This window comes from Homalodisca vitripennis, chromosome 4 (assembly GCF_021130785.1).
Source record: "Homalodisca vitripennis isolate AUS2020 chromosome 4, UT_GWSS_2.1, whole genome shotgun sequence".
NCBI lineage: Eukaryota > Metazoa > Arthropoda > Insecta > Hemiptera > Cicadellidae > Homalodisca > Homalodisca vitripennis.
Genome location: NC_060210.1, coordinates 135,010,329 through 135,028,017, shown reverse-complemented (window position 1 = coordinate 135,028,017; position 17,689 = coordinate 135,010,329). Strand labels below are relative to the sequence as shown.

General features: G+C 35.2%; 1 protein-coding gene across 3 annotated transcripts in view; it reads left to right on the top strand.

Annotated features, from left to right (window-relative positions):
* Nucleotides 1-17,689, top strand: part of LOC124360225 (glycoprotein 3-alpha-L-fucosyltransferase A) — an 83,628-nt gene that overhangs the window by 6,266 nt on the left and 59,673 nt on the right. Inside the window, exon 1 of one of the 3 annotated variants that reach the window (XM_046813647.1) lies at nt 10,964-11,041. The exons of 1 other annotated variant lie outside the window; for it this stretch is intronic. The gene's annotated coding sequence lies outside the window, so the exon portion shown is untranslated. Of the gene's footprint in view, nt 1-10,963; nt 11,042-16,241; nt 16,278-17,689 lie in introns of those variants that run through there. One more of the 3 variants, XM_046813646.1, reaches the window with a different exon arrangement.

Genomic DNA, 17,689 nt, shown 5'->3' with positions numbered 1-17,689 from the left:
TTTGACAGTGCACCACTCACGTTTAAAGCGGAAAGTTTACTTCAGAAATAGTCCGATCCTACGAACTGTTTAAACATGATCCTGTATAGGACAAATAACATTTTAACTAGTATACACATTTCCCTCGTTTCTGCTTCCTACTTTCCCAGTTTCAAATGTTTGTCCTACTTGGGCAAATAGGAGTTTTCATTTCTTAGATTTCAACTTTCCCTATCTGTGTTCGCCAATGGAATGGTCTATTTTTCATATAAGATTTAGTTTCATATAAGGGTTTGAAAAAGAACAGTTTTATGTGTATATTTAAAACTGCTTTGTCTATAAAATCCGAATCTAGAAACTTTGTGCTACTGAGTTTATAAGACATTTGGAATTTCAAAAAATTATAAATGTTCCTCCTACGAGGAACGATGGCCGCCTGTAATCTACAGTTACTTTTATATTTGTTTTGCTATATTATTCTTGCCTCCGTAATATCATGCTTACATAACTTTGCTTACGTACCTTGCTTACGTAATACCTAATTTGCTAAATAATTCAAAATAAAAAGTCTGAGTAGTTCGTTAAGTGACGTCTTTGCGGGTGTGCCATGATTCTGCAGTCCGGTCTGTTTTATGTACCTAGGCTGGCCTTTGCTAGTGCGATACCTGGTGTAGTTTCACTGTTGGTTTCAACTTAGCAACCATCTTGCATTCAACTTGTATAATTAGAACTTAACTCACATAAACGCAATATGAAACGTAATAATACAGTACTTAACTAAATAAAATACAAATATTAAGTAACTATCCATAAATTACAACAATCTTACTATTGTGAATTTTTTAGTGTAATAATATTTTTTGCTGTGCATTTGGCTGAGCTTTAGCAAAGCCTGTCACTTGTAGGTCTGGTAAAAATCAATTTTTGTCTTCCGAACTGACTTATGGACTTGTAATTATGTGTGAAGCTTAATTTTTTATATAAAAACACTGAGTTCAATTATGATGCAAGTCACATGGAATCAGGCTGAGCCTTAGCGAATATTTCTAGATTGCTCTTATGGGTAACCGTGTTTGCAACGAGAAAATATCAGAATAAATAAATTATTAAGCTCAATAAACCCACAAGAGATTCAAACAGGTGAAATGTTAACACATGCAGCCTATCCAAGAAATACGTAATGTTATAGTGACTTGATGTGTAAACTCTTATAATTTAAACACTGATTTGAAACCCAATTTAAAGAACAAAAATGTGAATGTATTGTCTGACAAGATATGCCAAGAACGATTTTCATATGTAGACTTAAAATGTTGCATGAAACTTCATTTTTGCGAGAATAAGTTGTATGGTGCGCGATTTTCCTGACTCTCATTTTTGTAAGATTGTCTGTCTCTCTATCTGTCAGCAAGCCTTGAGAATGAAATGAGCTGCAGATTTAAAAAGTTGCTAGCAATCTTAGCACAGCACCTGTTACGACACGTGGTGTATCGTATTTCTACCTTCTGTATAAGTGAGGTAATTTTCTACGCATCATACAACACAACAGTGCCACATACACCACTACATTCATTTGAACAGTACAGTATGTCAGTCTATCGTCTGTCTGTTTACATTGTGACAGACAAATAACAGTTGAATACTGTGTTTTGTGCAGGCTATGCTAATGTACACACTAACAACATTATCGCACTAGACTGTTCGCTGTTATAAGTAGCAGTTGTGTTTATGTAAACTCTTAATATTTCATCATTCATCTGGGAAACGTAAATACTTTTTTTGGTGCGGTCGTCCTGAGCGCGGGGATAGGTACAGCCATACCTGTCGCACCCGCTTAAAGTCGAAACTGTCCCAGACTAGGTGTATACTTATTCTTCCCAAAATAGTTGAGTGAACACATTTTCCACTTTAAAAGTTCTACTTCTCTTTCCTCTTATTCCGTCAATTTTAATGTGCCTGACGAAAATTAATCATGCGAAATTTTGATTAATACAGAATACAAACATTTCCTTTTTTTGTTAGCAAAAACGCATGTTAAGTCTGAATTACACCTGCGTATCCATGATGATACTATGGAACTAAGTTTTATATATTTAATTTTAAGGTAATTATTTATTTATGTATGATATATTCCAATGATAAGTCCAATAATGTTATAAATAATTAACAAGGCACAAGTACGCCTCGTATTGTAACAGGCTTCGCTGAGGTTGCAATTTAAAAGCTATAGCTCATTTCATTCTCAAAATATCTTACTTACATATATTCAGAAAGACAATCATATAAAAAGAAGTTGACATGCAAATAACGCGCCATAGAACTCATCCTTATAGAAATGAACATTCATGCAAAATTTTAAGTCTACATACAAATTCTTTCCCGACATATCTTGCCGCATGAAAAATTCAGATTTGTTTTCATTAAATTTTGTTCCATATCAGTATTTAAATAATAAAAGTCTACACACCGAGTCACTATAAAATAATGCCGTATGTGTTGGGCTATGTTTCAATATATCACATGTTTGAATCTATGATGAGTGTATTGAGTTTATTTATTATGATATCTCTTGTTTCCATCTTTGTTACCTAAAAGACCAATGTAAAAAAGTTCGTTAACGCTCAGCCAAATCCCAAAACTCAGTGTTCCTTATATAGAAATGAAGCTTCCTGCACAATTTTATGTTTGTAGTTCAATTAGTTTTCGAAAGAGAGACAGATAGATATAAATAGCAGATAGAAATTAAATTTCCCCAGCCCCACAAGTGATAGATAGGCTTTGCTTTCCTAAAGCTCAGCCGATAAATTTTGCTTAAAATCTATGAAATCATATATAGACCAACACAGAGATTAAATGTATATGAGTAGTCCATATTACTACGTATTCAGTTTTATTAGGCTAAGTACAACTGTACTAGCCGTCAGGTGCTGTTCCAGAGCTGCGAGAGGCAACCGTGATCAAACCCTCTGAATTTATATCTATTATTTGACAGGTGCTATCTGTAGGGAAGTCAGGAGTGAGGTCACAATCACAAATAAAATCACACGTAATCGATTGGTTAATGCAATGGGAATTATGCAAGTTTTCGCATTGTGAGTGTAGTGACAGTTTTAAACTAAAAGTTTTTCAAATTTTAATAAATTTAGCGTCCAGATTTGAAAATGGGACAGCAGTCTTGTAACTAGTAAACAATGTACTGGCGTCGGTGAAAAATACGTAACCTGTTTGTCCCGGTAGCAAAACATGTATGCAAAAGATATTCTGAACTTAACTGATGTATTTTTACAAAATGTGGAACAAGCAAAACAATCAACTTTTATTTCATACTTGTTTTCATAGTCACAAAAATCAGTATTTACCTTAATTTTTCACATCTTTTGGAGAGATACCCTGGACCTTCAAATCAAATCCAAATCTTCTATTGTTCATTAACAATACAAAATTGAATGAAACATTGTCATAATCGTATAATATTTACAAAAACAAGACTAGATATTTTTATATATAATATTTCTATATATGCCGTTTCAAATTTAATCACATCTTATAAAAACATTAACATGGCTATTGGAAAATACAATTTAATAAACTTACACCATCAGAGACGAGCCTCCCAAGAATTCCTTCAAAGTATGACAGACTCTATTCATAGCATAATTATTTAGCCTTTTCTTGAATAATAAAAGGGTTTCACTAGTTTTTGTATAGTGCGATAGAGCATTAAAATGTTTTGGCCCAAGTTATGTGGTTGGTTTTTTAAATAATTTATGGTGATTTGGTTTTGGACCGTGTGTAATAAGGATATATCCTGCAGGAAAAAATGACGTTTTTAAAAGTGACATAAAAATTGAATATATGAATGGGGATGGAAAGGTAAGGAAATATTCACGAGGGAGTACTTCTCGGCAACTCTCCCGGCACCCGAGACCACAAATCAGCCCCACAGCCGTTTTCTGCAGATTAAAAACCTGGTTGAAAGAGGATGACAGTGAAATTCCTCAGACGAGAATACCACATGATACTAATGAAAAAAATAACCATAATGCACCATTTTAAGAATACTTTTATTTAAGAATCCAGATAAATATCTAAGTGAAAAAAGACAGTTGTTTAATTTTTTACATAGCTGATCAATGTTAATTTTCCACTTGAAATCAGTATCTGTGGCATCACTAAGAAACGAATGGAGTTGCATTCAAAACCTACTGCCCCAATATATACAATGGCAAAGTTTAGGATCTCAGTCAAAGTACTATGTGGTCCAAAATAAAGCATGCTTGTTTTATCTACGTTTAGAGACAAACTGTGTCTTTCGAACCATACACCAAGATTCAGTAATACTTACTGTAGCGCAGTATCAAATAAATTGAGTAGACTTTGCTAGCACAACAACACTTGTACCATAAGCGTATTGCGCCAAGTGATCCTTTAAGTGGGTGTTACATCATTTGCATATAGCAGAAACCAGAGGACGTACAATAGATCCTTGTGGAGCACTAGAGATTATAGGAAGAAGCCTAGAACATGGTTTGCTAAAAGGATTCATCTCTTCGACACATTGGGTTCTATCAGAGAGGTAGGAGTCAAACCATTGCAGTGAAGATCCTCTAACACCACAGGCCTCCAATTTTCGTAGAAGTTGATGGTTCACAGTGGATCCCGTCCGTGCTTTTCCCCCCGATCTAGAGCTGTGATTGCAGCAACAAGGAAGTCATTTATGGCATAGGTTTATTCCTTAAAAACCCGAATTGATAGCTGATGTCTCTCAAAAAAGTTAATCAGTATGTCATGAATGATGCGTTCATAAACTTACTTAATACAGGAAAAATAGATATCAGTCTATAATTTTCTGGATTCTTGGATTTCTTCTTAAATATTAGTATTCATGATCAGATATACCGCTTCATACAGCTATGGACTGTAGCAATAGACATTTGAAGAGAATCAATATTTGCAATGGCGTTATCAATATGAGAACCTCCAGATGATGAAGGGCGTGTCATTTCATTTATAGCAATTCGGAAACAAAAAGAATTGATTATGTCTGAAAGAAATAAAAACTGTTTATTATTTTAATTCCAGAAATGGACATTAAAGTTCCACAGATGATGAAATGTGTCTCATTCTTCATATAAATTCTCGTAACGCATTTTAAAAAGACCTGCCACAAAATGTTCTAAAGTCACCATTAGATGATCTATAAAGTGCATCAATGAACAAAACCAATGAAGGTAATTTACTTGTAGCTGACTCAAAATGAAGTTCCGAATTAAGATCACCCAGTTCCTCCTTATCATAAACAGGGTGTGGAAAGTCCTTACGTACAAGGATTCTCACTCCACCCCTTAATGTAGAGGACCTACAGCAAAGGGAAGCAAATTTTTAATCTTCTATAGCCATAGCTGATTGAGATGATTGGCTAGAGAGCCAGTGTTCAGATATACAGGCTATGTCAACATTTTCAGTTTGAAGGAAGGATGCTGATGACACCAATTTTCTTTCTATTGATAAAAACTTCATTGATTTACAATTACAAGTCAATAATACTTTAGAACTAGCTTCAAATTGGTTTTCAGCTAATAACTTACTTTTAAATAATGACAAAACTAAATCAGTTCTGTTTAGTCTTAGGCCTGTTAAAGATGATATTGAGTTTGATAATTGTGTCAAGTTTTTAGGTGTGTACATTGATTGTAAGCTGTCATGGGCAAAACACATTGAACAAATATCAACTAGGCTATCTCGTGTGATTTATCTATTAAGACGTCTTATGAGTTGTGTTCCTAAACATTATATTGTTACTGTTTACTATGGTCTATTTCAGTCCATAATAAGCTATGGTTTGATTTTCTGGGGCAATTCCAGCAACCTTAAAGATATCCTTTTGATACAAAAGAAGGCTGTTCGAATAATTACCAAGTCTCACTACCTGGCTAATTGTAAACCACTTTTTATTAATTTAGGTATTTTAACTGTTTTTAATCTCTATATATTTTATTTGTTTTTATATATTCATGAAGATATTTTATCATATAATGTAAGGAATGAAATCCATGAAAGATTTACAAAGGCATGGTAAGGTCTTGATGTACCCTTCACAAGATTGGAAAAAATTAGATCTAGCCATACTATAATGTGTATTAGACTATATAATAAGTTACCACTCTCAACCAAAGATTTATCTTTTAGTCTCTTTAAATGTAAGTTACATAGATGGCTGGCTGCACATCCCTTCTATAGTATCGATGAATTTTTAAGCCTGCCAAATTCTGAAATTAATGTTTTGTAAGTTTGTTACATATGTTACATTTATTTATTTTATTTATTGACTATTTATTTTAGTTTATTTATTTAGTTTAAGATTTTATTTGATATTTATCAATGTTATTTTAGTTCAAGAATTTGGTATAGCAACAATGATGTTTTGTTTTATCAATTTACACTAGTTAGTCCTACCTAAGTAGTATAAACATTAACTATGACAAATTATGATTTGTAACATAAAATGATGACCATGTCGATTGCTATATGCATAAAGACAATAAAGATTTTGATTTGATTTGATTTGAATTTTGTTTGACAACGATTGCACATTTTATTTTTAATTTTTGCACATTTTGGTGAATAACTCTCAATGGAGGTAAAACATCATCTCAGGACTTTGATGTTATAAAACAAGTTTCAGAATTTCTAGGGAGGCTCGTTCTATCATTTCACTCCTCGTGGTCACTCCTTCTTTGTTATGATAACACAGAAAGCAAAGTCTGTATCCATCTTTAATTGGACATACCTTGTGGTCTTTATATACCGCAACGGAAATGAAAAAGACAAATGTAATATAAAAGATAATTGAAAAGATTTTCTAGTGTGCCGCAACGAGCATATCGTTAACAGAACACGCAAACTGCTCGTCTGCCGGGCAACACTGTTATCGCGATTATTTGCGATTGAGTGTTCGATTCAAATAGTGACTCATACTTTGACGGTGGACATTTTTAGATAACTTGTAATACAAATAACGGCAAAACAAGATAAAACATTACCTTGGTAATTTTATTTACTTATAGGTAGTAATCATCAGAATCAAAATTTCACCACGGGGTAGTTTCACCCGATGCGTTGTGTTCTCACGGGTAACATTATTTTTTACACTAAAACTTGGTCAAAAAGTATAAAGTTATCTATATAAATAACACTAACAGCCGGTATTATATAAAGTAAGAAGTTGTGTAAAATGTAGTATACGCATTTGGTATAGTAGTCTATAATATAGATATTATGTTTTATATAATTGTATAATATATAATAATAATAACATATACATTGTAGATGTCTGTCTTATTTTTGATATATTATTTTGAAATTAAACAATTCAATAATTACTTTTGTTGTTGGGGGTTATAGATTTAATTGAATATGTTTTCAGACCAAAATAAACCGAACAATTGGTTCTTATTACACGTGTTGGTTCTTATTAATAAACATATGTAAACTTCAATAAAATATGTCCATTCAATATTTGGGCATTTAAATTTGACCTCTATGTTATTTTAAATTACTTGCTTTTTATTTAAATACACTTTTGTTTAGTAACAATTCTTTTTTGGGTATAAGGACATTTTTATTGAAAACGACACCTAAACAAAAACCCCTGCATAATATTGGATAGTTATATTTTTAAGTAACAATAAATACTAAAAGAGCAAAAAACCGCTTAGTCAAAATTGCGCGCTTAGAATGTGTATGTGCAACCACAACCCCACACGATTCGATTTTCTATCTCTGAGTAACAGTGTTCTCTAGATGCATACTAGTATCGAATTGACATAATTGTAAGTAGGAATGTGTATGTGCAATCACAACCCCACACGATTCGATTTTCTATCTCTGAGTAACAGTGTTCTCTAGTTGCATACTAGTATCGAATTGACATAATTGTAAGTAGGAATGTGTATGTGCAATCACAACCCCACACGATTCGATTTTCTATCTCTGAGTAACAGTGTTCTCTAGTTGCATACTAGTATCGAATTGACATAATTGTAAGTAGGAATGTGTATGTGCAATCACAACCCCACACGATTCGATTTTCTATCTCTGAGTAACAGTGTTCTCTAGTTGCATACTAGTATCGAATTGACATAATTGTAAGTAGGAATGTGTATGTGCAATCACAACCCCACACGATTCGATTTTCTATCTCTGAGTAACAGTGTTCTCTAGTTGCATACTAGTATCGAATTGACATAATTGTAAGTAGGAATGTGTATGTGCAATCACAACCCCACACGATTCGATTTTCTATCTCTGAGTAACAGTGTTCTCTAGTTGCATACTAGTATCGAATTGACATAATTGTAAGTAGGAATGTGTATGTGCAATCACAACCCCACACGATTCGATTTTCTATCTCTGAGTAACAGTGTTCTCTAGTTGCATACTAGTATCGAATTGACATAATTGTAAGTAGGAATGTGTATGTGCAATCACAACCCCACACGATTCGATTTTCTATCTCTGAGTAACAGTGTTCTCTAGTTGCATACTAGTATCGAATTGACATAATTGTAAGTAGGAATGTGTATGTGCAACCACAACCTCACACGATTCGATTTTCTATCTCTGAGTAACAGTGTTCTCTAGATGCATACTAGTATCGAATTGACATAATTGTAAGTAGGAATGTGTATGTGCAACCACAACCCCACACGATTCGATTTTCTATCTCTGAGTAACAGTGTTCTCTAGATGCATACTAGTATCGAATTGACATAATTGTAAGTAGGAATGTGTATGTGCAACCACAACCCCACACGATTCGATTTTCTATCTCTGAGTAACAGTGTTCTCTAGATGCATACTAGTATCGAATTGACATAATTGTAAGTAGGAATGTGTATGTGCAACCACAACCCCACACGATTCGATTTTCTATCTCTGAGTAACAGTGTTCTCTAGATGCATACTAGTATCGAATTGACATAATTGTAAGTAGGAATGTGTATGTGCAACCACAACCCCACACGATTCGATTTTCTATCTCTGAGTAACAGTGTTCTCTAGATGCATACTAGTATCGAATTGACATAATTGTAAGTAGGAATGCCACTCTGTTCTACACACTACGTGTGATAGGCTAATTCCAAGCGGTTCGACATACACATGTCTAACTCTATCTGTAGTTGCGAAAGGTGGTGCAGTCATAAAATAGATTAATGGCACTTGGAGAGAAAAGACAATAGAAGATTTCACAATAAACTTAGACTTTATGAGAAACTGACACGAATATTGTCTGGCCCCAGTCGAGCAACGTACCATCCAGTTGCCTAATATCGTTGATCGATATCACAAGCAGGTGTATTGCTGTTGCGGGCGATTTAGTCGTTTGATACAACTACGTTGGCAACAGTGTACAAGTCCAATATTATATTACTTCTATACCAGATTTGAGGATAGCCTTCTTCAGCAGTTACTTGCCTTCGTTAAGAAGAAAACATCATTAAACGAGATGTAAGCAGAACAGACACTCTTATATTTAGTATCTTCAAAGTAAGTTAACTGATATACACAAAGTGAAATAAAAGCTTCAAAAGATAATTTTTACTTTCGGTATTCCAGCCATAACAATTTCTAATTTGTGTTAGTATTTTAGGACAGACTTTTTTCATTATTTATTTTCCTCTTCGACCTCGCAGTCAAACTGCAAGATAAATTTGCGTGGTCATTTGGCCCACTACCAAAGGACATTCGGCCATTTGCATTTGTGCAATTGTTCAGTAAACAAATCAGTTTTGATGGTACAGTTGTCGATGCCAGCATGGGCCAACTTGGCAAGAAAAATGTTATTTGTTTTCGTCGTTTAATATCAGGTCTTTGTCTTTTCCTATTGTGTTACACTAGTGAGTAAAGAAATGCCCATGCAATTTACAAACAGTACTCTAGGAAAACCAGGTAAAATATTTGCCTTACAACAATTGGCTGAGCGTGCTCGAAGCCTATCACTTAGGGAAAGAATTTACTACAGTCTGTACCTGTATGTCTATTCACATGATATCTGATTGATATCATTGAGCTCAAAACTGATTGAGCTAGACTTAAAACTCTGCATGAAGCTTCAGCTCTACATACGCAATATCTAGTTCGACATTGGTGCATGTCCCTCCATAGGGGTTGGCTGAGTGTTAGCGAAGTCTAAATTTTCTCACGATACCTTAAGAACGGATTGACTAGGAATTTTAAACGAGTAAATAATTAATGCTTTGCAGATAAAAAACAAAAGTACGTGTACTATTGTACATTGAATTCATAAATTTAATACGACAGTTAAAATGTACTGAGGAAATATATAACACCGTGGCGAACCGCCAATGGGTGAGGCGACATTACCATGACATTAGCTTGCAATGACGTGACACTGTTACAGATAAAATATTTTACGAGGTCGAACATAGCCGAACGAGTAGGGCTCGCAAACCCTACCAAAGTACAAAGATTAACCTAATCAATCTTGACATTAGTGTAGACTTTATAACCGGGCTCTAAATAGGACTACTAGTGTTTTTTTGCTTAATACTCGAATATTTAATCTATAACTCGCCAATTATTCACGTGTTTTAGACCGTCCTTCCAAGATTACAAAAATATTAACCGCAAGATTGAAAAAAATCGAGGACTCCCCGCGTTGAAATAACGTAAAATAGCTACTCATTAGTTGTAGTATGTTTTTGCCCTCCCAAGAATCGAACCCGTGACCTCTCGACCGACAGCAGGCTAGATTGTCTGGAGGTCGCTGTCAAGAATAATTGCAGTTGAGGGTTAAGCGAATGCTTAGCTCGATCTCCAGTCAATTTGACACCCAGAGTGATAATCACTTATCCAGTCGGCCTTACAAGAGGGCTGCACAAAGTAAAGGAAGAGGAACGCTATGGTGGTCGACTGAGTAGATCAATGTCGGGGCGCAGGCGCGGAGCTCGCTAGCGGGGTGCAGTGTTCCACAGTGGGTAGTGTCACGCTGCTCGCCCTAGCCTCACACTCACAACCCCCGCCGACACCGTCATTACCAGTAAGGCAAATATTTCTCTCTCTCTCTCTCTCTCTCTCTCTCTCTCTAACTCATTAGTCTCGTTCCAATCTAGGATTTGATACCACAGCCTACACGTATTTTGTACAATACCTACAAAATTGAGAATCACTGAAATAAATATTGATACAAGGGAAAATAATCTTGCATGAGAATCCAGCATAAAGCTTCTAAAATTTGAATAAAATAACAATTTATTAAAAAAACAGATTTCGTTGTCCTGCGTGGGCGGATTAATGGAGCATAACAGTATAAGTCAAATTATATAAATTTTATATAGTTAATATATTTTTAATATAGTTAAAAAATTATATACAAGAATCTCGTGTTCGATGTTCGTTTACGCTAATCTCCGGAACCACTGCGCCGACTTTAATGACATTTTATACATATGTATTGTTTATTCCAACTTAAATGATAAGATAGTTCTTATATGGATTAAAAAACGTAAATTTTTATTTGCCAATTTAAGGATGTTTATAGATAAAATGTTAAATTCACTTCTAGAGCCTGTTAAATGTAATAACCTATGTAAATATGTTCTGTGTAAATATAGTTTTATGAGAGTACAAGTATATATTTAATTAATTTAAACTACAATTTTCAATTTGTTTATATTTATAATTTTGAAAGCCTTTTCAACCTTATCTGGTACCGCTGTTTAGCATAGAGTAAGAAAATGTCCATATAACAAAATTAAAAACTTCAATCAAAATAAACTTTAAACTGTACATTTTTGCAAATGTTAAGTATGGGGTGCATGGTTAGCATTGTAATGTTGATATAAAAGACAAAGTTACTATTCAACTTTTACTGTGTACTTAAGTCTTATAAAACCATTTTAGTTGCCTTTTGACAGAATTGGGCTTCTCTGTTCTGTTTATATATATTCTTGATCGGGAAACCAGGTAAAATCAACTATGGAACAAAAAATATGAATATCAGAGTAAATTACAATGACCATAAATATACAACAAAGGCAAACTCGAGTTTGGCGAAGGAAATATAATTCACTCGAATCAGAAATGCTCATTCACGTGCAAAGCCAACGAAATTGCGAGCGAAGCCGCGGTTTACTACTAGTATATAAATACATTTAGCTAACGAGACCGAGAAAGACAGCAAACCAGCCGCGCGAATGGTTATATTAATCATGTAATTAACAAGGCACAGCGAAGCGTGGCCGGGGCAGCTATTATAGAAAATTAAAATATATAGAAGTCTGATAGAAATTTAAAATTTAAACAAATAAATTGGATATTTCCAAAATTATTCCTATTATTATCTATTTTACGAAACAATTACCGAATTGGTAAAACCCCTGTAAATTCAAAAAGTTTTTTTGTAGACATGGTTACTATATGTTGTATATATCAATGATAATTGTTATAAAAAATAATTAAGTTTATTACTATACCTAAAAATGTAAAAAAATGTAAAATCAGATTGTCTTTATCCATTTAGAGCACTTGTTATTTATGGCAAACATTATATACACTTAAGAAAGTAATTTTTCATTTGAGTGTGCGCAAAACATTAACATATTATTTACATTTAATATTAGTATACATCTTATTAAAGTGCATGATAAATACGTCCTCGATGCTGCTATCTCAGCGATACCCGTCTCACCAAGATCTTAACAATTCATTTATCACAACAGTTAGACTACTCATTCAACATTGATAAAAGCTGCCGTTGATGTATACATACATATACGTAATAACGCGTAGATTTAACGCGTATCTTATTTCAATTTGGAACTTTGAAAGGTTACTTATTCCGCTAAAATGGATTTTGTTTTGAATGAGTGTAAGGTGTAGTGAGGTATATTTCAATTCCGTTTACAAGAGTTCGCAAGACGGAGTCAAATTAAAGTATAAATTAATAAATTCTTACTTGATTAAACATTCCTTGATGTTTTAATAAAAAGGGTTCTACCAAAGTCCAGCTTCGGACACCATGGATTGTACAGGACCGCAACAATATTGCATCAACATTTACTGTACTTGTTACCTAGCCAGCTTGCCTCACTCACCTGACCTCGATACACTGCTCTGGCACCGTTAATAGGCCCAGGCTGGATTAGTTCTTCATATCTTGTGAATTTATTGGTTCTCGTGATATACGGTAGTAAGTGAGTGGAGAGGCAAGGGGCAGGTTGTCTGAAACTGCTGGGCAGTGTTGTTCCTTGTCTGACAGACATTCAGACAACCGTAGTTGGAGTTTTACAACAAGATTGGGTGGAGAGGCAAGAGGGCAGGTTGTCTGACACTGCTGGGCAGTGTTGTTCCTTGTCTGACAGACATTCAGACAACCGTAGTTGGAGTTTTACAACAAGATTGGGTGGAGAGGCAAGGGGCAGGTTGTCTGACACTGCTGGGCAGTGTTGTTCCTTTTCTGACAGACATTCAGACAACCGTAGTTGGAGTTTTACAACAAGATTGGGTGGAGAGGCAAGGGGCAGGTTGTCTGAAACTGCTGGGCAGTGTTGTTCCTTGTCTGACAGACATTCAGACAACCGTAGTTGGAGTTTTACAACAAGATTGGGTGGAGAGGCAAGAGGGCAGGTTGTCTGACACTGCTGGGCAGTGTTGTTCCTTGTCTGACAGACATTCAGACAACCGTAGTTGGAGTTTTACAACAAGATTGGGTGGAGAGGCAAGGGGCAGGTTGTCTGACACTGCTGGGCAGTGTTGTTCCTTTTCTGACAGACATTCAGACAACCGTAGTTGGAGTTTTACAACAAGATTGGGTGGAGAGGCAAGGGGCAGGTTGTCTGACACTGCTGGGCAGTGTTGTTCCTTGTCTGACAGACATTCAGACAACCGTAGTTGGAGTTTTACAACAAGATTGGGTGGAGAGGCAAGGGGCAGGTTGTCTGACACTGCTGGGCAGTGTTGTTCCTTGTCTGACAGACATTCAGACAACCGTAGTTGGAGTTTTACAACAAGATTGGGTGGAGAGGCAAGAGGCAGGTTGTCTGAAACTGCTGGGCAGTGTTGTTCCTTGTCTGACAGACATTGAGACCGTGATATACGGTAGTAAGTGAGTGGAGAGGCAAGGGGCAGGTTGTCTGAAACTGCTGGGCAGTGTTGTTCCTTGTATGCCAGACATTCAGACAACCGTAGTTGGAGTTTTACAACAAGATTGGATGGAGAGGCAAGGGACAGGTTGTCTGAAATTGCTGGGTGGTGTTGTTCCTTGTCTGACAGACATTGAGACCGTGATATACGGTAGTAAGTGAGTGGAGAAACAAGGGGCAGGTTGTCTGAAACTGCTGGGCAGTGTTGTTCCTTCTCTGACAGACATTCAGACAACCGTAGTTGGAGTTTTACAACAAGATTGGGTGGAGAGGCAAGGGGCAGGTTGTCTGAAACTGCTGGGCAGTGTTGTTCCTTGTATGACAGACATTCAGACAACCGTAGTTGGAGTGTTACAACAAGATTGGGTGGAGAGGCAAGAGGCAGGTTGTCTGAAACTGCTGGGCAGTGTTGTTCCTTGTATGACAGACATTCAGACAACCGTAGTTGGAGTTTTACAACAAGATTGGGTGGAGAGGCAAGGGACAGGTTGTCTGAAACTGCTGGGCAGTGTTGTTCCTTGTATGACAGACATTCAGACAACCGTAGTTGGAGTGTTACAACAAGATTGGGTGGAGAGGCAAGAGGCAGGTTGTCTGAAACTGCTGGGCAGTGTTGTTCCTTGTCTGACAGGCATTCAGACAACCGTAGTTGGAGTTTTACAACAAGATTGGGTGGAGAGGCAAGGGGCAGGTTGTCTGACACTGCTGGGCAGTGTTGTTCCTTGTCTGACAGACATTCAGACAACCGTAGTTGGAGTGTTACAACAAGATTTGGTGGAGAGGCAAGAGGCAGGTTGTCTGAAACTGCTGGGCAGTGTTTTTCCTTGTCTGACAGGCATTCAGACAACCGTAGTTGGAGTGTTACAACAAGATTGGGTGGAGAGGCAAGCAAGAGGCAGGTTGTCTGAAACTGCTGGGCAGTGTTGTTCCTTGTCTGACAGACATTCAGACAACTGTAGTTGGAGTGTTACAACAAGATTGGATCTTTTTAATATGATTCGATATTCCATAATAATATATAATATAATATTCCATAATAGCTGTGTAATTCAGTACGAAGCAAAACAAGAAGTTTAATCCCAAACAGTATACAAGAAAATGGAAACTGAGGTCGGTATTTATATAGGAATGTAGGTATTGACAATTCATTTGGGACAGTAATTGGTCGGAACAGTTTTAAAATTCAATAAAATTAATTTGAGAAAGTTAACATAAAAACACATTTTATAATCCTACTCAAAATCCTTTCATAAAGATTGATATGATTTGGTAAGTATTGTTGTAAATGATTAAGATTCAGGCACAAATATCTAATTGGTAATATACTATTTTGAAGAACACTATTTTAAATACGGTAAAGCTAAATGACGATCAAAACTAAACAAAAGGATTTGAGGTCAAAATTAAATACCTTTAATGTAATATGTATTATTATTACATATATTTTTAAGAATGAATACAATTACACAACTCATGTGCTTTTTAATTTTTACATTATTAGGTTCATTGTTTCTTTGAATAATATTCCACTTTTAATCTTTACTGTAAACACGCGTGAGTACTGTATGGTAATAGCTCACTGTCTATAGTACCTATACAACGTTAGCCCTTATAGTAACATCAGGTTAGGTGACAGTCTATTGTAAGAACTAGCAGGACTTCACCTTACTGTCTATAGTATACAAGGTTAGCCCTTATAGTAACATCAGGTCACGTGACAGCCTATTGTAAGAACTAGCATGACAGCAACTTACTGTCTATAGTATACAACGTCAGCCCTTATAGAAACATCAGGTCAGGTGAGCCTATAGTAAGAACTAGCACGACTGCGCCCTACTGTCTCTAAAACAAAAGGTTAGCCCTTACAGTACCAATGTCCGGTCAGTGAGTACCAGTGTTACAGTCCACTATTTACCGTACGTGAAACCTAATATAAGTGTTACAGACATGTCATATATTACGATACCTAGTCGCGTGAGTTAGCTTGTTGGAACTGTTATCATGGTAGCCTCGCCACGGCATTATGTTTAGGTGTTAAGTGATAACGGCCAGCAAGTGGTAGGGTGGGGGGAAGAGAAGGGAGAGGGGGCTCCAGTCTCTGTACGGTCGGGGACGCGACCAGAGGCCGCACCGGTGAGTGTTACAAGATAACTGTTACAGGCGATTGTTATATTTATTGTTATAATAATTTAACACGATTAATTTATAATATGTTTAAAACATAGAACAATATAAATATACATACACGTGTAACATGTAGGGCTGTTTCAGACCTTATTTATAATATGATCGAAAATAATGACTCTGGATTTATCAGAACATACAATAATACAATAAAAGGCATTACCTGTAACCGTTATTAAACAATATTGTTAACACATAATACATATATGTATTATGTATTCACCCGGCAAGTGAGAGATCCGGGTTCGAGTCCCGGCGGAGCAAGTACTTTTTGTGATTCAATGTTTATTGAAATTATATATATATATATATATATATATATATATATATATATATATATATATATATATACATTGTTTTCTTTTTGATATAATACAAATTACATTTTATTTTGGTAGAAAATTATGCATAAATAGTATGAATAGAAGGTAACATAATTAAAGCAAAATAATAGGTGTACTTTCTGCCCTGATTTCATGCCCTTCTCGTCGGGTTGACGATTTCGTGGCATATGGTATGGACGGTGGCTTTGTATGACTGGTGATGGGTGAATATCTGCTAGTTTCCATTCAATTTTTATTTTATTTATTTATTTTTAATTTCATGAAGAACCTTCTTTTCATTTTATTATTTTATATAAATAAAGATTATCATTTTTTAATGTAAAACGGTAATGTGAACTGTACTGTGGCTCTGTTTTACACTAAAAGTATCGCTTATCAATTTATAGTTAGGTGTAAGAGAGGACTTAATAGTCCTAATTGAATATGTTTTTCTTTTTGTTCAATAAAGAATTTTTTTTTCAATTTAATTTCAGACAGTCTTAATGAGATACTCGATAATAAATCCGTATAATCACGTAATATTGTTCAGTTTGATTGTTAACTAATATGAACCTGAGAAAGAGATCAGATTGCAGATCTCGAAACGCAGAATTACTGATTTTTTATCGCTTAATGATGGAAAAGGCTCGAAAAAAGCGTGTTTCCTTCACAATCCTTCCATCAAAAATATACTTCAAACAAGAATTATGCACATGATCTATAAATAGGTGTATTACTTTATCAGCTTGGGTTGTTAAATTTGTCTCTAAATAATTAAGTCAGGTTTTTAAAAACGCGTATATTTATATTTAAAAAATGTTGTTGTAGTTTTATTTATATAATTATGGAAAACAAGTATTGGATTTGTTGTAATTGTTCCTAGTTATATAAATTTAGCAGTCTGTCATCATAACAGTGACGTAGCGTTCGTTTTTCATGTCTTGTCGTAAAGTTTATCAAGGCACAAACACTAATGAGTCGGGAGTTGCGAAACGGAAAAGGTAAAATGACATGAGAAATGCTGAGTACTGTAATAAT